The following is a 20,263-nucleotide window of genomic DNA, read 5'->3' as shown; positions in this document are numbered from 1 at the left end:
AAAAACCTTAAAGTGAGCTAAAACCCAGGACAGTGGTCTTAATTAACTACTTTTTTTTTTTTAAGATTTTATTTGTTTATTTGAGAGAGAGAGAGGGCATGAGAGAGAACACAAGTAGCGGGTGGGGCAGAAGGAAAGAGAAACAGACTCCCCACCACAGACTCCCCAGCTGAGCAGGGAGCCCAATGCAGGTCTCCATCCCAGGACCACAGGATCATGACCTGAACCAAAGGCAGACGCCTAACCAACCGAGCCACCCAGGCGCTCTAATTAACTACTTTTCTAAGTCCTTTACCTTTGCCTGGTGTTTTCAGCAGAGAAAGTGGTCTAGAGAAAGGCCTAATGTTGAATTCCAGGAGGCCTGAATTACAGTCTTCCCTGCTGCTAACTAGCTGATTTCGAGAAAATCCTCTTCAAACTTTTTTGTCATCTGTTCAAAAGAGATAATAATTCTGGTTGCTTACATAATAAAACTGCTGAGAGGTAGACGTGAGAGCACTCTGAAAAGCATGTCATTCCCAGGAGCAAGCATAGATGCGAAATTGCAGGTGAATGATTTTTTGCAAATGTATATAAGTAGATAAAAGACCAACTCCTACAGAACAGTGAAATATCAGCAGTATTTTATTATCTGCAACGTCAGTTTTTTTCGTCAGCAGAAACTACAGCATGCAACTGCTTCAGACTCTACTCTCCATTTATCTCTAATGTGCTGTAAGTCTTGTGTTAACTGGTAGGCGTTCCTTGTTTTGGCAAATTTGGGGTTGGAATGTGAATGGGGATGCATGAGGCGTATATCTCACATTGGCTGAAGACAGAACCACTTCCTGTCCCATGAGTGCCTCAATTTCTTTTAATCTCTATCCGTAAAGGTCTTCAAATTTTGATAAAGAGAAATCCATTTTCTCTCCATTTTTGAGGAAATGATAAGCGGGCTGTGTCCCAGTGGGAGATGTAGACACAGAAAACCTTCTGTCACTGATGTCTTTTGAGTGAGAAGAGAACATAGAAAGTAAGTGGTACAGGGCATCATGAGATCACATTTCACCCCTCGGCTATCCCCCCTCCCTCCGATGCACTCTTTATCTCTGCTTCGAACAATCTCACTGTCAGAATTTTTAACATATAGACTGAAAGAGGGGAAAATGACCACCACAGAATCATTATTTCACTTGTAAGCTGGAGAACACAGAAATATATTTTCCCACACTTTCTTATTTTTTAAAAAATAAAAATGATTCAAAGAACAAATATCTTCTTCAAAATTGAGATGAGATCTAAAGGCTCTCACATTTAATAACCTGCAAGGCTAATTTAGGTTTCTGCCAAGAATTACTTCTGCACTTCTGTTCTTCTAAATTCTCAACTTGAGGGGCACCTGGGTGGCTGTTGGTTAAGCACCTGACTCTTGATTTCGGCTCAGGTCATGATCTCAGGGTCATGCGATCGAGCCCTGCGTCAGGTTCCATGCTCAGCATGCAGGCTGCTTGAGATTCTCTCTTCCTGTGCCTCTGCCCCTGCCCCACCCCCTGCTTGCGTGGGCTCTCTCTCAAAATAAATAAAATCTTAAAAAAAAAGAAGAACCTCTTCAGATAAACATTATGAAAAAGTACACCAGAACTTTAAAACAGCAATAAACATTGATTCTCATACAATTTTTGTGCATTAGAAGTCAGGGAGCAGCTTCGCTGGGTGGTTCTGGCATGGGCTCTCTCATGGGGTTGCAGTTAATCTTTCAGCCAGGGCAGCAGTCCTCTGAAGGATTGACTGGGGCTTGAGAATCCACTTCCAAGCTGGCTCTCTCCCTGCTAGCTGTTGGTAGAGAGGTCTTAGCTCTTTCCTAAATGGATCTCTCCGTAGGACTGCTTGAGTATCCTCATGACACAGCAGTGGATCACAAGGCCAGAACCTCAGTGTCTTTTATAACCTAGCCTCAGAAGTCACATGCGATCATTTCTGCTGTATTCTTTTGGTCCCACAGATGCACTATGATAAAAATATAGGAAGGGATGACACGGGGCATTAACATCTAGAGGCAAGGACCACTGAGAGTTATCTTAGAAGTCACCGTAGAAGCATCACAACCTGAAGAGATCAAGAAGTGAAAACAGGAATCTAATAAATGTCTCACCATCTGAAATCAGAAACATTTGGGGTTAAACCAGGTCCATTTAACCTGTCTACAATAAAATTTTACTATGGGGGTGCCTGGGTGGCTCAGTTGGTTAAGCATCTGCCTTCAGCTCTGGTCATGATCCCAGAGTCCTGAGATGGAGACCGACATCGGGCTCCCTGCTCAGTGGGGGAGTCTGCTTCTCCCTCTGACCCTCCCCCCTCTCGTGCCCTCTCTCTCTATGCTCTCTCAAATAAATAAATAAAATCTTTAAAAAAAAATAAAAAACTGTATTTCAGAACAGTTGTTTTGAGGACACAATATAATGACAAAGTAGCTCCAAAATAGGATTTTTTTTAAAGTTGCTATTTGCTCCCACCCCAAGTCCCTAATGATTCATGTGTTTGAACAGAATAAACAAGTTATTTTCAACTTCGCATTAACTTCTTGAATGGTTTTATGGGAACTTAATATTTTTCTACCTACAAAAACTCTTGTACCCAAATATTTCAGCGGTTGATTATGCATTTTAAGTTTCAAGTTTGAAAAAATCTAGATTAAGCGGAGGTCGGGGAAGCCTTTAGTTAAGCAAGTTTAAGATACAAACAAGTAGAAGTTTGACTATCATCTTATTTCCTGAAAGTAGTCTTTTCTGATACTATAGGTTAGTAATCTTCATTAGAAGAACTGCAAGCTCACATCAATTTTGGAATCATATTTTGAAGTTTTTATTACTAGACTTAATGGAGAACATTTTTTATTCTTAATAAATAGGTATTCACATTTTCTTGAAACCGCACTTGACACAAATTGCACAAAAGTGTCTGTTAGCAAGAGCAGATTATTTGGCATTGATATACTATACTTTCTGTTAATTTTTCCTGTTGAAAAATTGATTATAGGCAGAACCCTCTTTGGAACTAGAGGGGTCTTCTCTTTGAATCAAGTGAATGCATTTCTGGAAGGTTATCTTTCACTTCATCCCAAAGACATTAAATCCAAACACGAAATATGAGATGGTCTCATCTGAACCTAGAGATAAGCCATTTTGCTTATCTACAGAACAGACTGATAACTAATTACTAATTGAAACTCCCAAACTGAATTACTTACCTTTTCTTTCTTGGAAACAAGCAGAGATGAGGAAGTCAATATACATAATATGTTTTATTATGAGTGACCCAGGATACAAGAAATAGAAAGTGGACTCCATAGATAGGCATTCCTCAATGAACATTTATTCACTTAAAATTTTGAAGGCACTGAAGTAAGCAACTATTTAATGATTAATTTAATATAGCTACATGAAAAAGAATTATTTGAGACCTGCCATTCATATGCCAGGTACTAAGAATACAGAAAGAGAAAGAGATTTACCATGAAGCTAATAGAGCTGAAGTTCAGGGTCCCTTACTTGCATGAAACCCTTCCAAGGCGAATATGTTCACATGGCTAAGTTTCTTTTGGGGAGGGGTGTGAAATTAGCAAAAGTAAGATATTTAAACCTTAATCAGTAAATTCGGTTGTCACTTTCCACTCAGACTTCCTATTTATCACATTTGCCTTTGTGTTGGGGGTACTACAGTATCTACAATTATTATTATTATTATTTTTTGGTACTGACTGAGGGAGAGTTGAATTGGGACACATTTGGCCTCAGAGGATACACTTACTCAATCACTTGTGTGTATAGCCGAATTACTGCAAGTTGTCCGTTGTAGAAATGGTTTTCAGGAATATTGCAATCCCTATTGTGCTGATTCATACCACATCATATGGTGTAGAGATCATATCTCAATATAAGCAAGTTCTACTGGATTCGTTTTCTATTACTGAGCAAACAAACAAATGAATCTTAATGGCAAAAAATATACCTATTAATTATGTTACAATTCTGCAGGGCAGAAGTCTGAGCATGGTGAGGATGCATTCCCTACACAAGGTCTCATAAAGCTAAAATCAAGGTGTCAGCTTAGTTGCATTCTCATCTGGGGTCCTTTTCCAAGCTTACATGGTATGGCAGAATTAAGTTTCTTGCTGTTGTAGGACTGACATCCCTATTTCCTTGCTGGCTATTATACAGGCACCGCTCTTAACAACTAAGAGGCTGCCTGCGTCTCTTGCCACAAGGCTGACTCCATCTTCAAAGCCAACAATAGAGAATCTGCTTTTCATTTTTTTTTCCTTTTTAAAGATTATTTATTTATTTATTTGAGAGAGAGAAAGAGCATGAGCAGGGGGGAGGAGCAGAGGGAGAGGGAGAAGCAGACTCCCTGCTGAGCAGGGAGCCTGATGCGGGGCTTGATGGGTGCTTGATGCTGCGTTCGATCCCAGGACTCCGGGATCATGACCCGAACTGAAAGCAGACGCTTAACCGACTGAGCCACCCAAGCGCCCCTGCTTTTCATTTTTAGTCCTTCATGTTTTGAATCTATTTTTGTCAGGAAGAGCCGGTTCCTTTTAAGGACTCAGCTGATTGGGTCTGGCCCACCCAGGATAATTGTCCCATCTTGAAGTCAACTGACTTGGGACATTACTTACATCTGCAAAATCCCTTCACTGCTTCATCTAAGTTAGTATTTGAATGAACAACTGGAAGAAGGTTTGTGTATAGAATGGAGTGGAGGGCTTGGGGGCCATCTTAGAGTTCTGCCCAGCACTGGACATATGTGGGTTAGTGGAAGGTGTACCTCTTATAAAGCTTTTTAAAAAAATTAATTAATTAAAGTAGGCTCCACACCCAGCATGGAGCCCAAGGCCGGGCTTGAATTCACACCCCTGGGATCAAGAGTCCAGGTGTCCCAAAGGTTTTCAACTCAGAATATGTCTCTTCGAAGACTTGGAAGAAAAATTCCAGCATAAATAAAATGAAAATTTATTCAAAAATTTGACACAGCTCTAATACACCATTTTAACTGCAATGTTTTGATTAAAACTAATACAAAATTACAGACTCCTAATTTATTTATTAGAAACTTAGAGGTTTTTATTTATTAAAAACAAAGCATTCATAAAATATTAACAGATTGTACAATAAAAGTAATAAAGATGAGTGATAAAATTAATAAAAAGTATCCTGTCATGGAGAATTAAATTGTAACAAAGGGTCTTATGGAACACACCAGTTGTTTATTACAAGGAAGAAGTAAATTTTGAAAAGAGGTAATAAGGAGGCTCAGTGCCTGTCTTGGACTCAGAAGAGAGGGGCCCTGCCCTGATCCCTCTACTTGAGAACACCTTGCACATTACAAATCCTGAAGCACAGAAACCCTTGGGTGGCTCAGTCAGTTAAACAACCGCCTTCAGCTCAAGTCATAATCCCTGGGTCCTGGGATCAAGCCCTGCATCAGGCTCCCTGCTCTGCAGGAAGTCCGCTTCTCATTCTCCAGCTGCACCCCACCCCATGCTCTCCCTCTCTCTCTCAGATAAATAAATAAAATCTTTTTTAAAAAGCAAATACTGAAGCAGAGAGATTGTGAATGTTCTTTTTGACCTCATAGGAAAATTTGCTAACCGGCCGAGGACCAGACACTGAGAGGAGGATGTGTAAGGAGGCTGTCCCCGAGGCCAGAGGAGAGTAAATGAGAGCAGAAGAGTGTTTGGGTTAGGAAGAAAGCCACAACCCAGCCCATGGAAGCCAGGGAATGTGGAGCTTCGTCCAGGTGGTCACCCCAGGTCACCCCAAGTTACCCAGGTGGGTGTCTAGGCAGATCAGTGTCCCTAGACACTTGCTCTTTCTTCCCTCTCTTCTGCTCAGCTGGTGTAGCTTTGAGAGGTGAAGTTCCAGAAGAGGATTGATTTTTGTGAGGAAAGAAAGAAGGCAGGTGCCCATACTGGCTCCCTGAGGAACTTGACCAGGTCACTCTTCTCTGGCTTCTGGGTAGGTCCAAGTACCACCCAAGAGTCCAAGTTTAGCTAGCCCCAGCTTGCTGACACAGTGTATTTGGAAGGACTGGGAAGGAGAAAAATCAAGCACAGTTCCTAGGTATCTTTCCTGATGAACAGGGTAATATAATTAATTGAGGTAGAAGACCAGGTGTGTGTGGGAAAGAGGGGAGAGAATCAGACTTCTGTTTTGGGCATACAGAATTGAAATGCCAACAGGCATCCAAGTGGACATGTCCAATGAGCAACTGGACATTTGAGTCTGGAGCTTGTGGGGAGTGGTCTGAGCCAGAGAGAGAAATACCCAATAGCTGGTACTATCGTTGGGGACAAATGTTTTCTCAAGTGCTTGATAGATATTTGGAGTTCCTCCATTGCAGATTATATATTTGTATCATCTACTTATTTATCTATCAAGTCTCTGACAATTATTGTTAAAAATTCCCTATCAGCTTAATACCATTGAAAATATGTGACAAACCATGCCAAATCACCTAATCTTCACAACAAATCTGATAGTTTTTTAAATCTTTATTTTATAGAGAAAGAGATGGAGGCTTAAGGAGATTAAATAATTTCTCTTGTCATGACAGCTGGTAAGTGGCAGAGCTGGAAGCTGGATATATGGGTCTAATGAGAGTTCTGACCTCCACACACAAATTTAGAAGTCATCAGCACGTAACACCTAAGAAAAACGTATTTGTCCTCCACAAGGAGGTGATGGATGCTTTCTGCTCACGAAGAAGGGATATATTGGGTCTCCCAAGAGAACTCACAGGATGGTATATATAGTAAATCAGGATTAGAAGCCTGATTTTTCTGCACATCAAGAGTGAATCCATCTTTCAGGAATGGACTCCCATTAACCTAGTTTATGGGTCTGGTTTTTAAATGCAGAAAGTCAAATTGCAATGAGAAATCACTGTCCCAGAAACAAGAATATGTAAAATCCATGCAACTAGTTTTTGCTTCTTCTGGACAATGAATAAAGTGTATGGAAATATTTAATAACTTTAAGCTAAGAGGACATGAGACATCCATCTCACTTTTGGGATCATCTTTCTAGGGAAGAACATCTGGCTTATCAGTTCATTCGATCTCTCATTTCATCCTCAGATTGTGTCTCTCCCTGACCTGCATGATGTATCTGTTTGGCCTTTGATAGCATTTATAACCCTGGCCCAATGGCCTGACCAAGTATGAAACACTTCAATGAGTGAAAAACTCCCCCAAGTAGTATTCAATAGAGAATGCCAATTTTTATCTCTAAGATCTTCCTTTTTTGAGCCTCAAAGGCTGACCAACCTTCCTTCTGATATATGGTCACTTCAGACACTTTAACAAATTCAATCAAATTACCATCAAGCCATGGCCCTGGGATCCAATCTGGATCTTTAGGTCACTCCCATAACTTTATTTTGCAGTATATTAAGGCCTCAACCTCATTAATTACCCATCACGTGACACAGCCAAGTCTTTGATTCTGTCTACACTTCAGTTTCTTAATCTGCAAAGTGGGGAAGTCATAGGGTTACTGTGCAGGGCCCAGGATGGGGAAGCTTTCAGGTTATTATCATCATTATACGCTGAATTTTAACATTAATTCTCAAGGTACAAATGTATTTCCAAGTTCTGAGGTGAATGCTTGCTGTAAAACCCAGGGACTATGATGGCAGTCACAGATGGTTTTGAAGCTAAAAAAAATGGGACAGTGGCTTTGTAACATGAGCTTCAAAATTGAATAGAGAAGCAGTTAGAGAAATTTTTAAAAATTAGGCAGGAAACATTATGCGGTGTTTTCTTTCTTTCCTCCTCCTCCTCTTCTTCTTCTTCTTCTTTTTTTTTTTTTTTTTTTTTTTTTGTAATCACCCCCATTTAGCAGTTTGGTAAAGCTCATGGATGCCTTCTCAAAATAATGATTTTAAAGGTACAAAATAGGGGCACCTGGGTGGCTCAATAGGTTGAGCATCCGACTCTTTTTTTTTTTTTTAAAGATTTTATTTATTTGTCAGGGAGAGAGAGACAGAGAGGAAGCACAAGCAGGGGGAGTGGGAGAGGGAGAAGCAGGCTCCCCGAGTAGCAAGGAGGCTGGTGTGGGACTCGATCCCAGGACCCTGGGATCATGACCTGAGCCGAAGGCAGCTGCTTAACTGGCTGAGCCACTCAGGCATCCCTGAGCATCTGACTCTTGATTTCAGCTCAGGTCATGATCTCAGTATTGTGAAACTGAGCTCTGCGTCGGGCTTTGTTTTCAGTGGGGAGTCTGCTTCTCTCTCTCTATCCCTCTCTCTCTGCCCCTCCCCCTACTCACTCTCTTTCTCTCTCTCTCTAAAATAAAGAAATAAATCTTAAAAAAATAAAGGTACAAAATAAAATACAGCGGATTACAAAAAATTAAATTATTTTGGAATTATTACCCAAATATTCCCCAAATTTGTGTTAGAGTAATATATGAGCTTCTTTATTAATATATTAATTAAAGAGATCTAACATGAGGTCTAATAATGACCATAGTTTGGCAGTTGGGATGAGCATAAATAATATGATAAGATGTTTGTACCAATTTTACTGTATAGTGAAAATATCTGTATTTCTATTGGTGAAAAGCCGAAAGGGCTACGAATATACCACCATGGTTTGTTGACAACAATCGTAATTGAAGATAGTTACATTTCAGCTAGAGTTAATACAAATAAAGATGCAGTTTTTCCATATCTATGTGGTTCACAGACCCCACATTAGGAAACTATGTATCAAAGGATGGTAGTACAGACATCAAAAGAAGAGAGAATTTTTTTTTTAAAGATTTTATTTATTTATTTGAGATAGAGTGAGAGAGAGCATGAGAGGGGGGAGGGTCAGAGGGAGAAGCAGACTCCCCGCTGAGCGGGGAGCCCGATGTGGGACTCGATCCCGGGACTCCAGGATCATGACCTGAGCTGAAGGCAGTTGCTTAACCACCTGAGCCGCCCAGGTGCCCAGAAGAGAGAATTTTTGTAGGAGAAACTGACTCATGCCCTTCGTGGAAAGATTAGACATTATAAAGATGAAAATGCTTATGGGGTTTATTGTTCAGGGGGTCATCAGCGAACAGTGCGGTTTCATGAGAGCAGTTGGGGGCATAAATCAGATAACAGTAGCAGGATCCAGATAACAGGATGAGTGGGGGAGGGGAGTGCAAACACGAGGCAGTGGAGAAATAAATGTAGACATCACTTTTAAGGGGCTTGGCTGTGAAGGGCTTGAGAGGGGGGTGTCATGGATAAAAAGTGCATTAGTCTCAGGGAGGGCTGGGTTAGTAGGAAAGAGGTCTGGGCATAGAGTGTGTGTGTGCTTTGCACAAAGAGCCGTAGAAAGGGAGAGGTCGGGCAGTCAAGAGAGAGGGAAAATACATGATGGAGAGAGACGTGTGAGGAAGCAGGAAGCATGGGGACCCAGAGGGCAAGCAGAGGAATCCACCCTGGACTGAAACTGGAACACTGCTTCTACTGAGGATGGAATGACATGGAAGCTGATGCAGAAAGAATGCTGGAGTAGTAACCAGAAAGGAAAGTTTCCAAATTGAAATCTACACCTTTGTCTGGCCCTTTGCTATGGCTAGCCTACAGGGGCATGTTCTCTGCTTTAGGTAGAGGAGTAGGGCCTCAAAGCCTAAAGAAGATATATCAGGTGGGATGTTGACCTCTGTAAACAACAGAAAGCCCAACATCTGGGATTTATTATTTAACTTCCTTAGCTTCAGGAATCAAGGTGATTTATTGGTTCGCTCAACTGAGAAAGTCCAGAGATGAGTGAGTGTAGTGATCAGTTGTAGCCTCGTTGCCTTTCTAAGAGCTTTTCAGCTCCGCTTGCCTCCAGGATTTGGCTGGCAGCCCCAAGAGGAATTCCAGGGTGCACCACCATACATGAAAGGTTCCAGGGCAAACAAGCTGTTTCCTCCGGGTGGGCTCTTTTGCGAGAACTTGCTAGCAAACCTCCTCCTGCATCCCATGGGCCCAAATTGCTTTCCCGTTCCTGGACCGTTCCCTGTGGTGGGGAAATTCCGTTCCGTGCTTGGCTTACTAACTCCTGGGAAAGTTCCTGAACCATCACGGGCAGAAGGCACAGGACTCCCCATGACACAGCCATTCTCAAGCAGAGCACTGACATGCAGGTGTATGTTGGATATTTTGAGTTGTTAGAATGATTTCCCGTGGAAGCCAAGATGGAAAACATGCTAAGATGTATGGCACAGTCCTGCAGAGTAAAGAACTGGCCAGCCTGAAGTAGCAGTTGTGGCCAGGGCAAAGAAATACTGCTGCAGACAAAGGGGCCCACCCTTGAATTTCACTGGCTTCATAAGGAGGTGCGGTACAATGAAACATACAGTTGGTCTTTGTCCCTGATTCCTGGCATAGAGCTCCTAAAACCCTTGGAATTTCCTGAGCAATAGGAGTGTCTTTTGTTTTTTATAAGGAGCCCCTTTTATCACACCAGATAATGCTAATTGATTGAAATGTTGGGAGAATTCTTGAGATGTCTTTGGTGCAAAAAAGGTGGTTTTATTAAAGCACGGGGACAGGACCCGTGGGCATAAAGAGCTGCACTGGGGTTGTGAGAAGAGACTGATTATATACTTTCAAGTTGGGAGGGGGTTAGCGATAGCATAAGTCTCTAAGGAATTTTGGAGGCAAGGTTTCCAGGACCTTGAGGGGTCATTTACTACTGTCTAGTAAAACCTTAGTCAGGAGACCCTTCAGGTGTATATCAGTGGGCCATATGTTTGGAAGACGATTGCTAACATATATCTTGGCAGGGCAGGGTAGAGATAAAGAAAGTTTCCAAAGGGATTTTTATATGTTAAAGAAGCCTTACACGGGATCCTGGAGGTCGGGCTAATGTCAAGCTAAGGTTGCCTTTTGCCTCTAGCAAAGTATTAACCTGGAGGCAGTTGAGTTCCTGGAGAAAGGTCACCCTGCCTGTCCCAAGTACTTGTTAATGGGCTGTAAGTTATAAGGAAATTTAATTTTTTCTCTATTTCTTTTGCCTTTGTTCTCCACATCACTAATGAAGTGACTTAAGGTGGCGTCCCTACATGGCCTCAGGTGGGGCTGGTCACCAGGAAAACCGGGTGATTAGAGGGGGCGGATTTCAAGGCCCACCCACCAACCTCTAGGAAGGGAGGAGGTGCTGCAAATTAAGCCCTATGAAAACCTTGAACAAGGAGAAATACTATGTGCTGCTGTGTTAGTGAACCCGTGGAGGTGCTGGGGGCCGGGGGCGCCCTGAGAGTGCATCTCGTTCAACCAGGTGTTCCTATGTAGTATCCCTTTAAAATAAACTGGTAGGGCGCCTGGGTGGCTCAGTTGGTTAAGCGACTGCCTTCGGCTCAGGTCATGATCCTGGAGTCCCTGGATCGAGTCCCGCATCGGGCTCCCTGCTCGGCAGGGAGTCTGCTTCTCCCTCTGACCCTCCCCCCTCTCATGTGCTTGCTCTCTCTCATTCTCTCTCTCTCAAATAAATAAATAAATAAATCTTTAAAAGAAACTGGTAAATGCAAGTGAATGTTTTCCCGAGCTTGTGAGCCATTCTAGCAAGTTATCAGACCTGAGGAGCAGGTCTTGGCCAGTCAGCCATAACAGGTGGCCTGGGTCTTGCAATTGGCGTCTAAAGTGGGGGCGGTCTGGTGAGTCCGAGTCCTTAAACTGTGAGATCTGATGGCATCTCCAAGTAGATAGTGTCGGAATTGAGTTAAATTGGTAGGACACCCAGTTGATGTCTGCTGAGCATTGCAGAACTGCTTGGTGGGGTTGGAAAACACCCCAGGAGGATATGGATATCTGAACAAGAATCTGGAAGGAGGGGGTAAGCAGGGGCAAGGGAAGCAACTAGCAACAGCTACTCTAAATATCACAGATCTCAGAAGCGGAGGGCCTGGGGTTCAAATCCTAGCTCTACCTCTTTGCAGCTGTATGATCTTGGGCAAGTTAATGAGTCTTTAAAAGCCTTATTTTCTTGAATAAGAAAAAATAGAATAATAGCTACCTGATAGATTACTGAGTGGATTAATGAGAGAATGGATACAAAGCGTCTTAAATGTCCTGGGCCACAGAAGGGACTCAATGCATGTTTCCTTTCTTCCTGTACTTTCGTGCATTAGTTTACTGTATAGCCACTTGATAGTATCTGAAGGGATCAGCACTTTGCTGTTTCCAACAAATGTTTTTTGAGGCGCTAATATCTGCTAATGAGAGCATGAGCCATCATTGAAGCCATTAGATCAGGAACATTACAGATGGTCCCTGTACAATGTGTTCATGTCACAGATGGTTCGTCATAGCAAGTCTGTATTAATAAGCAAGAATAGGCATATCAGTTTTAGCTTTGGGCTTTCATTTCCTTCTTAAATATACTATTGCTATATAAAATAAATAAAATATGTACGCACACATATGTTTGCCTTTCTATATGTTTCATAATTAGGTAAAGATGTATAATGCCCCTCATTCTAGTGCATCTTCTTGCCTTTCAAACACAGGTCTTTGTACATTCTGTTCCTCTGTCTGGCAGATAACACTTAGTTCTCTTTCAGAGTCCATGTAAAGCATCAATTTTTCTGGAAGGCCTCCCAGTTTTGCAGACGAGATAGGACCTTTTGTTTTTGTTTTCATAGGCTTGTGTTTTTGTTATCAATTGCTGGGTTACCAACTACCCTGAAATTCAATGGTTTAAATACTAACGGTATTATTTCCTGTGATTCTTGGGATCAGGTGGTTCTTCTGCTTCATGTGGTCTTGACTGAGGTGCTGAGATAGCTGAACGGTCACGAAGCTGGCATACCGTGCTGGCCTCCGATCGGGAGTTCAGCTGGGGTGTTTGGCCAGGGCCTTTGGATATCCCCTACGTGGACCATGCGCTACTAGTGAACTTCTTCATAGAATGGCAACTGGCTTCTAAGAAAGTGCATTCCAAGGGGTCTAGTCCCATTGTGCAGGTGCACATCAAACCTCTGCTTGCACTGTGTTTGTAATGTCCCAGTAGTCTGGGACACCTGGGTGGTCAGTCAGTTAAGTGTCTGCCTTCGGCTCAGGTCATGATCCCAGGGTCCTGGGATCGAGTACCACATTGGGCTCCTTGCTCAGTGGGGAGCCTGCTTCTCCCTCTGCCTGCCGATCCCCCTGCTTGTGCATGTGTGCTCTCTCTCTCTCTGACAAATCAATCAATCAAATCAAATCTGTAATATTCCAATAGTCAAAGTTAGTTGAGGCCAAACCAGTATCAACATGGAAGGGGAGGTGGCACACGGGAAAAATACCAGGAGGCATGATTCCGTGGGGGCCACCCAAGTCTACCCATCCAGTGAACATTTCCTTCATAGTACTCATCATTGTTTACAATGATATATTTATATGTGTTACTGTTTTCTCTCTCTCAACAAACTCCAAGACCCAAGAAAACAGGGATCTTTTTGTTTTTGTCTTCTTTGCTAACCATTGTGAAACAGACCCTTAAAGTCACTTTATTTTTTATCTTTTAATTTAATTTAATATAATTTTTTGCACTTGAGAGGTTTTGAAGAAGCTTAAGTGATTGATAATTTAACCATAGGTGCCACAGTGCACGATTTGCCAAAGAGATTGGTCCAAAGGTGACCTGACCATTGCTAATTGATCATCCACCTCCACACCGTTCAGGAGAGAGATGCAGGTGTTCTTGTCCTCTCTCCCCATCATGGCTGAGGGGGCTGGGGGGGGGAGGGGTGGGATGCTCCTCTCTCACATCTAGTCCAGTGAGAGGGATTTTAAAAACTATTTGGAGAACTTAACATGGGATCCTTGGATTCTGATGCACCATCCCTGCTAACATCTTATTGTTTGCAGGCACCAGCCTTGTTCCTGGGCATCAGATCCTGCTGGGGGATTATCTCAGGAAGATCTTACCAGGCTTGCCCTCTGAAGGGAGGAATGGCTGCCAGAGAAATCTCTACATGTCCTGGACAGACACCCAATGATGTCTTCTGCTAAACAACATGAGCTCCATTTACTGAGTTCCTTCCATGTACCAGAGATGTCACATATGTTATATTTCTAATCTGTATGACAACCCTGCAAGGTGGGTAGGTTTTATCCATATTTTCCAGATGAAAACACTGAGGTTGAATTACCTTTCCAAGATCACACAGAAAGGGGAGAACTGTGCTTTGAACCCAGGTGGGTCTGTGGTCAAAATTCATGTGCTTTCAGGGACGCCTGGATGGCTCAGTCAGTTAAGCGTCTGCCTTCGGCTCAGGTCATGATCCCAGGGTCCTGGGATTGAGCCCCGCATCGGGCTTCCTGCTCAGTGGGGAGTCTGCTTCTCTCTCCCTCTGCCCCTCCCCCTGCTTATGCTCTCTCTCTGTCAAATAAATAAATAAAACCTTTAAAGAAAAATTTATGTGCTTTCAGGGACGCCTGGATGGCTCAGTCGATTAAGTGTCTGCCTTTGGCTCAGGTCATGATCCCAGGGTCCTGGGATCGAGCCCCGCATCGGGTTCCCTGCTCATTGGGGAGTCTGCTTCTCTCTCCCTCTGCCCCTCCCCCCTTTTATGCTCTCTCTCTGTCAAATAAATAAATAAAATCTTTAAAGAAAAATTTACGTGCTTTCCCTGGTGCCCTACTGTCACAGGTCAGGCAGACATGGAGAAGATATGTCTTTGGGGGAAGACACAGAGACCCCTTTTGGGGTACAAGATATTTACTAGGGATCAACACTCATGAAAGGAAGGGGAGAAGCAGGATTAGGCAGATGGAGAGGCTGTGCTGGAATGCGGGCCTCCATGGTCCTGCAGGAGCCCTGGAACAAACCTCCGTGAGGGGTGCCCTTCAGGTGGATGGCGGGGCCTTGCATCTCTGCCTCACCCAGGCACAGGAAGCAGCTGGCCCTGGTGTGATGGATAATTTTGTGTTAACTTGACTGGGACATGGAGTGCCCAGGTGTTTGTTTAAATATTATTTCTGGGTGTATCTGTGGGAGTGTTTCTGGATGAGATTAGTATTTGAATTGGTAGAGCGAGGGAAGCGCACTGCCCTCCTCAGTGTGAATGGGCATCATTCCATCAGAACAAAAAAGAGGGATATATATCTCTCCTATTGGTTGTGTTTCTCTGGAGAATACTATAACCAGGAAGTGCATGTCCTCAGGCAGGGTGGCTCTCTGCAGCTGAGACCAGCCCCAAAGTGGCTGCCAGCTGGAGGCCTTCTGATGATTCTACAACCCACAGCTGGGCAGCACATCCTTCCTTGAAGGGCTCTTGGCAATATACCTCCCCACGTCTACCACACACCTCTGAGCTGTTCATTTTAAGTTTTTTTTTTTTTAAAGATTTTATTTATTTTTTGACAGAGAGAGAGACAAGGAGAGAGGAAACACAAGCAGGGGGAGTGGGAGAGGAAGAAGCAGGCTTCCTGTGGAACAGGGAGCCCGACGTGGGGCTCGATCCTATGACCCTGGGATCATGACCTGAGCTGAAGGCAGACGCTTAACGACTGAGCCACCCAGGTGCCCCCATTTTAAGTTTTCCTTCAGTAGTTTTATTAAGAAATTATACTATATTATTATTTGTTTTAATAATATTATTATCTTGAGATCCATTTAATAGCTTACCAGATTTGAGTATGTGATTCCTATGTTTAAAATCTGACACCAGGTTAAAATGGGAAATTTTATGGTAGGTACATTTTATCACAAAACAAAAAGTCTATGACTGCCACGTATTACCTATGTGAGAGTCTAAATCCCTTATCATGGTCCACTAAACCTATCAGAATCAGGTCTTAAACTGCATTTACAAGCTTCTGCTATTGGTCACTCCTCCCCCATCCTCAGCTTCCCGTCTCTGACTCCCTCGCTTCTGGACAATGCTTCAGCAACACCAAACTTCTCACTGATTCCAGAATATTCCATCTTCTATAACCACTCAGTATTTTTGCACTCCCAGATTATCTGCATCATGCTTCCCTGACCTCTCTATCTGATGAAATCCTACTGATACTTCAAGATAAAATGTAAATACTCTGTCTGTCCCGGCAATTTTTTGTTGTATCCCTGTGTTTTCCCATTATGTAGCTTCTAAAGTATTCTTGGTTTATATATACACACATGTGTATGATTTGGTTATACATACAGGCTTCATCACTGAATTGTGTTAGGACGGTTTGGGCTGCAGGTAACGAAAGGATAGGTCTTGACTCTCTATCGGCTCCATCCTTTTAGCTCATAATTCTGTTTAATGTGGGTAGACATTGCAAAATCCAGTGGATATGTTTCAGTTCTTAATTTACTTGACTTCAGCTCTAGTGATCTATGGCTGTGCGTGGTATAATAACAAATGTGGGTCTTGTCTCAGGTTCCAGGCATAGGGCTTCACAAATCCTTGGAATTTCCAGTGTGACAGGAGTGTCTTTGTTCTGCTAATGAAATGAGTCATGGTGGGCGTCCTAGAAAGCTTCTGGATGGGGGCTTGTCACCAGAGAGAGCAACCACAGGATTAGAGGGTTAGGACATTCAGCTGCCTCTAGGGAGGAGGGCTAGAGATTGAGTTCAGGCACGTGGCCAATGATTTAATCAATCGTGCTTATGTAATGAAACCCCAATAAAACCTCTGGACAGAGGTTTGGAGGAGTTTACTGGTTGGTGGACATATTGATGTACCAGGAGGGCAATGGGCCCTCATCCCTTGGGGCCAGGGCATAGAAGCTGTGCATTTGGGACCCTCCCAGACCTTTTCCTATGTGTATCCATTATAATAAAACTGTAATAATAAGTAGAGTACTTTCCTGAGTGCTGTGAGTTACTCTAGTAAATTATTGGACCTGAGGGGGTCGTGAGAACCTGTGAATTTGTATTCAGTTAGTCAGAAGTGAGCGTGGCCTGGGGACCTCTTAAGATTTGCAGCCAGCATCTGAAGTGAGGGCCGTCTTGTGGGGGACTTTGCCCTCAACCTGTGGGATCTGTGCTACCTCTGGATGGATCGTGTAGGAATTGACTTGCAGTACACCCAGATGGAGTTGAAATGAACTACTGTATAATTAACCATCAGAATACCCCATTATTTAAAATAATTTAAAAATTGGGGCACCTGGGTGGCTCAGTCGGTTAAGCATCTGCCTTTAGCTCAGTTCATGATCCCAGAGTCCTGGGATCAAGTCCTGCATGGGGCTCCCTGCTCAGCGGGGAGTCTGCTTCTCCCTCTCCCTCTCCCTCTCCCTCCATGTGCTCTCTCTCTCCCAAATAAATAAACAAATCTTTAAAAAAATAATTTAAAAATCATGATCTTTCACAGTTTTGCAAGTTGACTGAGTTCAGCTGATTGGTCCTCACCCGAGGTCTCTCATGCAGGTGCAGGGAGAAAGCAGCTGTGGCCCGGGCTGGGCTGGCTGGAGCAGCCGAGGCTGGCTCACCATTTCTCTCTCCAGCTGGCTTGGGTTTTCTCAGAGTGTAGTGATTCCAGGGAAGTCAGACCTCTTGCATGTTGGTTGTGTTGCAGGATTTCTTTTCCTTTGGTGCCCGCGGTTCTTGGTCATGCCACTTCAAAGAATGAAGAGGTAGACCAGATGAAGGGTGGTGGGCAGCAAAGCAAAGAACAAAGCTCCTGAAGAGGGAGGGGACCTGAGAGGGTTGCCACCAGAGTTACTAAGTCTAGGGGTTTTTATGGGCTTGTTGGTGGGCTGTTTTTATACGATTAACCCTCCATGTCCCTGTCATCCAATCAGGTTTTTGTCATCTACCTACCATATGGGAAAGGGTCAGGGGGCTCCTTCCACGGTGGTGTAAAATCCTTTCAAGGGTGATTTCCTCTTTGAGCAGGGCCCCTTTTCCCTGCCTACCTTTCTCCCAACTATCCTTCATTAGTTGTCTTCCCCCTGATGGAGCACTGCAAGGGACAGGAATTGGAAGCTGCTGGCCTCTTAAAACCAAGGCCAGAAAATGGGCACAGCACCACTTCCGCTCACTTCCACTGTACTCTAATGGGAAAACAGTCACAAAACCCACCTGAACTGAAGTGGAGGGGACATAGAATCCCACTTCTTGGTAGAAGGAGCATCATGAATAATTCGTGGCCATCTTCAATCTGCCTCATCTTCTCTTTGACATTTGGGACTGTTCACCACAAATGATATGACATGTCCCTTGGTTTTTCTTTGATCTCTGACAAGTTTTCTCTGGCCTTTTCCAATGCTATCTTCTTTCCCCTACTATCACTTGAACATCCTGTTCCCCTTTCTCTCTCTCTACTCATTTACCCTTGATGATCATATCTACTCTTATGACTTCAATCACCACCTTCAGGCTGGTGATCCCCCAAATCTCTAAATACTCTGACTCATATAGCTAAGAAACCTTTACAACACCTGTGGTCTGAACAGGCTTTGTGCCCTTAGTAGGACTCCTACCCACCATGGGCAGAGCCACTGGTTTTATCCTAAAGCTAGTTGGGTCTTCCTTGTTTCACTTTCCTGAGAGTCTTCTGCTTCTAGCTAACTGTAACACATTCATGGCAACTTCTACATTTCCAGAATGACCCAGGTAGTAGAACCCCAAAATGTCCAAAAGATAGGGGAAGGCTGACTAGCTGTATGAACAAGAATAGTTTACATGAACCTTTAAAATATTTCACTGTAGAATATGAATTCAGTGACTTCCAGGTCACTCACTCAGTTATAAGAAGTATAGATATGGTTGGCATATTTCTATTAACTGCATTTTGTCATAATTATACTTTTATAGTTAAGAAATGAACAACCCAATTGACCAATTCATGATCCATAGCACCCATTCCTATAAAAACAATGTCCAGCTGGACCCTTTCTCACAGAGCATGTGGACATGACTCAATCATAAAAATAAGCTGGTAGTTGTCCCTGAAAATAAAGATCTAAAAGATCTGTTTGCTTAAAAAAAGAAAAAGAAATTGACTACACACATTGTTTCATAAATCCTAATTTTGTTTTATTTATATAACAATTTTTGTTAACTTTGTTATATTCATACTTCAGTTTTGTGTGAGAGGACCATTTCTGGTCATATCACTTATTAGATTCAAGGTGTAAGGACTTATGCACTAATATGGGCCCCCAATGTGGTTTTTTCCCCTATAATTGGTTCAAATCTGGGACTGATCTTAGTAATCAGTCCACTATACAAGTATTCCAATTTATGGATGGACTAAAATTTGGCACCCTCAATCTGTTGCCATCTTCAACAGCATTTAGCAAACATTTATAAGGCCCTGGGGTGGCTCAGTTGGTTAAGTGTCTGTCTTGGCTCAGGTCATGATCCCAGGGTCCTGGGGTGGAGTCCTGCATCCGGCTCCCTTCTCAGCGGTCAGTGGGGACTCTGCTTCTCCCTCTATTCCTGCCCCCCCTGCTCATGATCTCTCCCTCTCTCAAGTTTATTGATTGATTGATTGATTGATTGTACTGTGTTCCATGCTATAGAAGATATAGAGCCTGAGGAGTTAAGATCAATGAGGGAGACAGGAGTCACAGACAACTGACAAGACAGTATACCTAGGGGAAAGTGTCAATGAGGAACAGGCCTGTTGTAGCATGCAGGCAATTAACTATTGCTTTCCACTGGAGGGAAGAAAGCGATAAGCATTCTAGACAGAAGGAACAGAAAAGAGGCATGGATCAGGAAAGTTCAGGCTGTGGTTGGGAATGGTGAGTAAGCCCTTTGCTAGGGCACAGAGTATGTGCAGATGGGTACCAGGGAAAAAGACTGAATGAAAAATTAGGGTGGCTTTATTCAGAGAGAGGTGAGTCATCAAGGCTTTTGAGCATAATCAGGTCTTGCTCCCAACACTGTTCCATGACTGTGTCTCTCCGGGAGAATCATGTCAGTGCTTGATGGCACAGGTATCTTGTCTTGTTCTGACTCTTCCATGGCAGGAAAAGACTCACCTTAAAAGAAAAAGCAAAACAAAACAAAAAATTCTATCCTTGAACTGAGGTCTTTTCTGATAACTTTCTCCCTAAATAGCAAAGCCTGTCAGAATAGGCTAGAATCTGTGTCTGAATGCCCCCTCCTAATATTTTTCTTAAAACCTTCAACTTATCACTATCAACAAATCCACTTTTACATGATATATGTACTTATCAAAGGAAATTTAGAAAAAAGGAAATTTAGAAAATATATGTGACCAAAAATATAAAATTAAAATTCACCCACTGATCAATGCCTCAAAAATAACTAGCTGAAATGTTGGTACATGTTCTTCTGTTCTATGTATTATGTTTTATCTCTCTA

Source organism: Phoca vitulina, unplaced genomic scaffold, assembly GCF_004348235.1.
Source record: "Phoca vitulina isolate PV1807 unplaced genomic scaffold, GSC_HSeal_1.0 scaffold25, whole genome shotgun sequence".
NCBI lineage: Eukaryota > Metazoa > Chordata > Mammalia > Carnivora > Phocidae > Phoca > Phoca vitulina.
The sequence above is the reverse complement of the archived record's forward strand: the minus strand, read 5'-3'. Positions refer to the sequence as shown.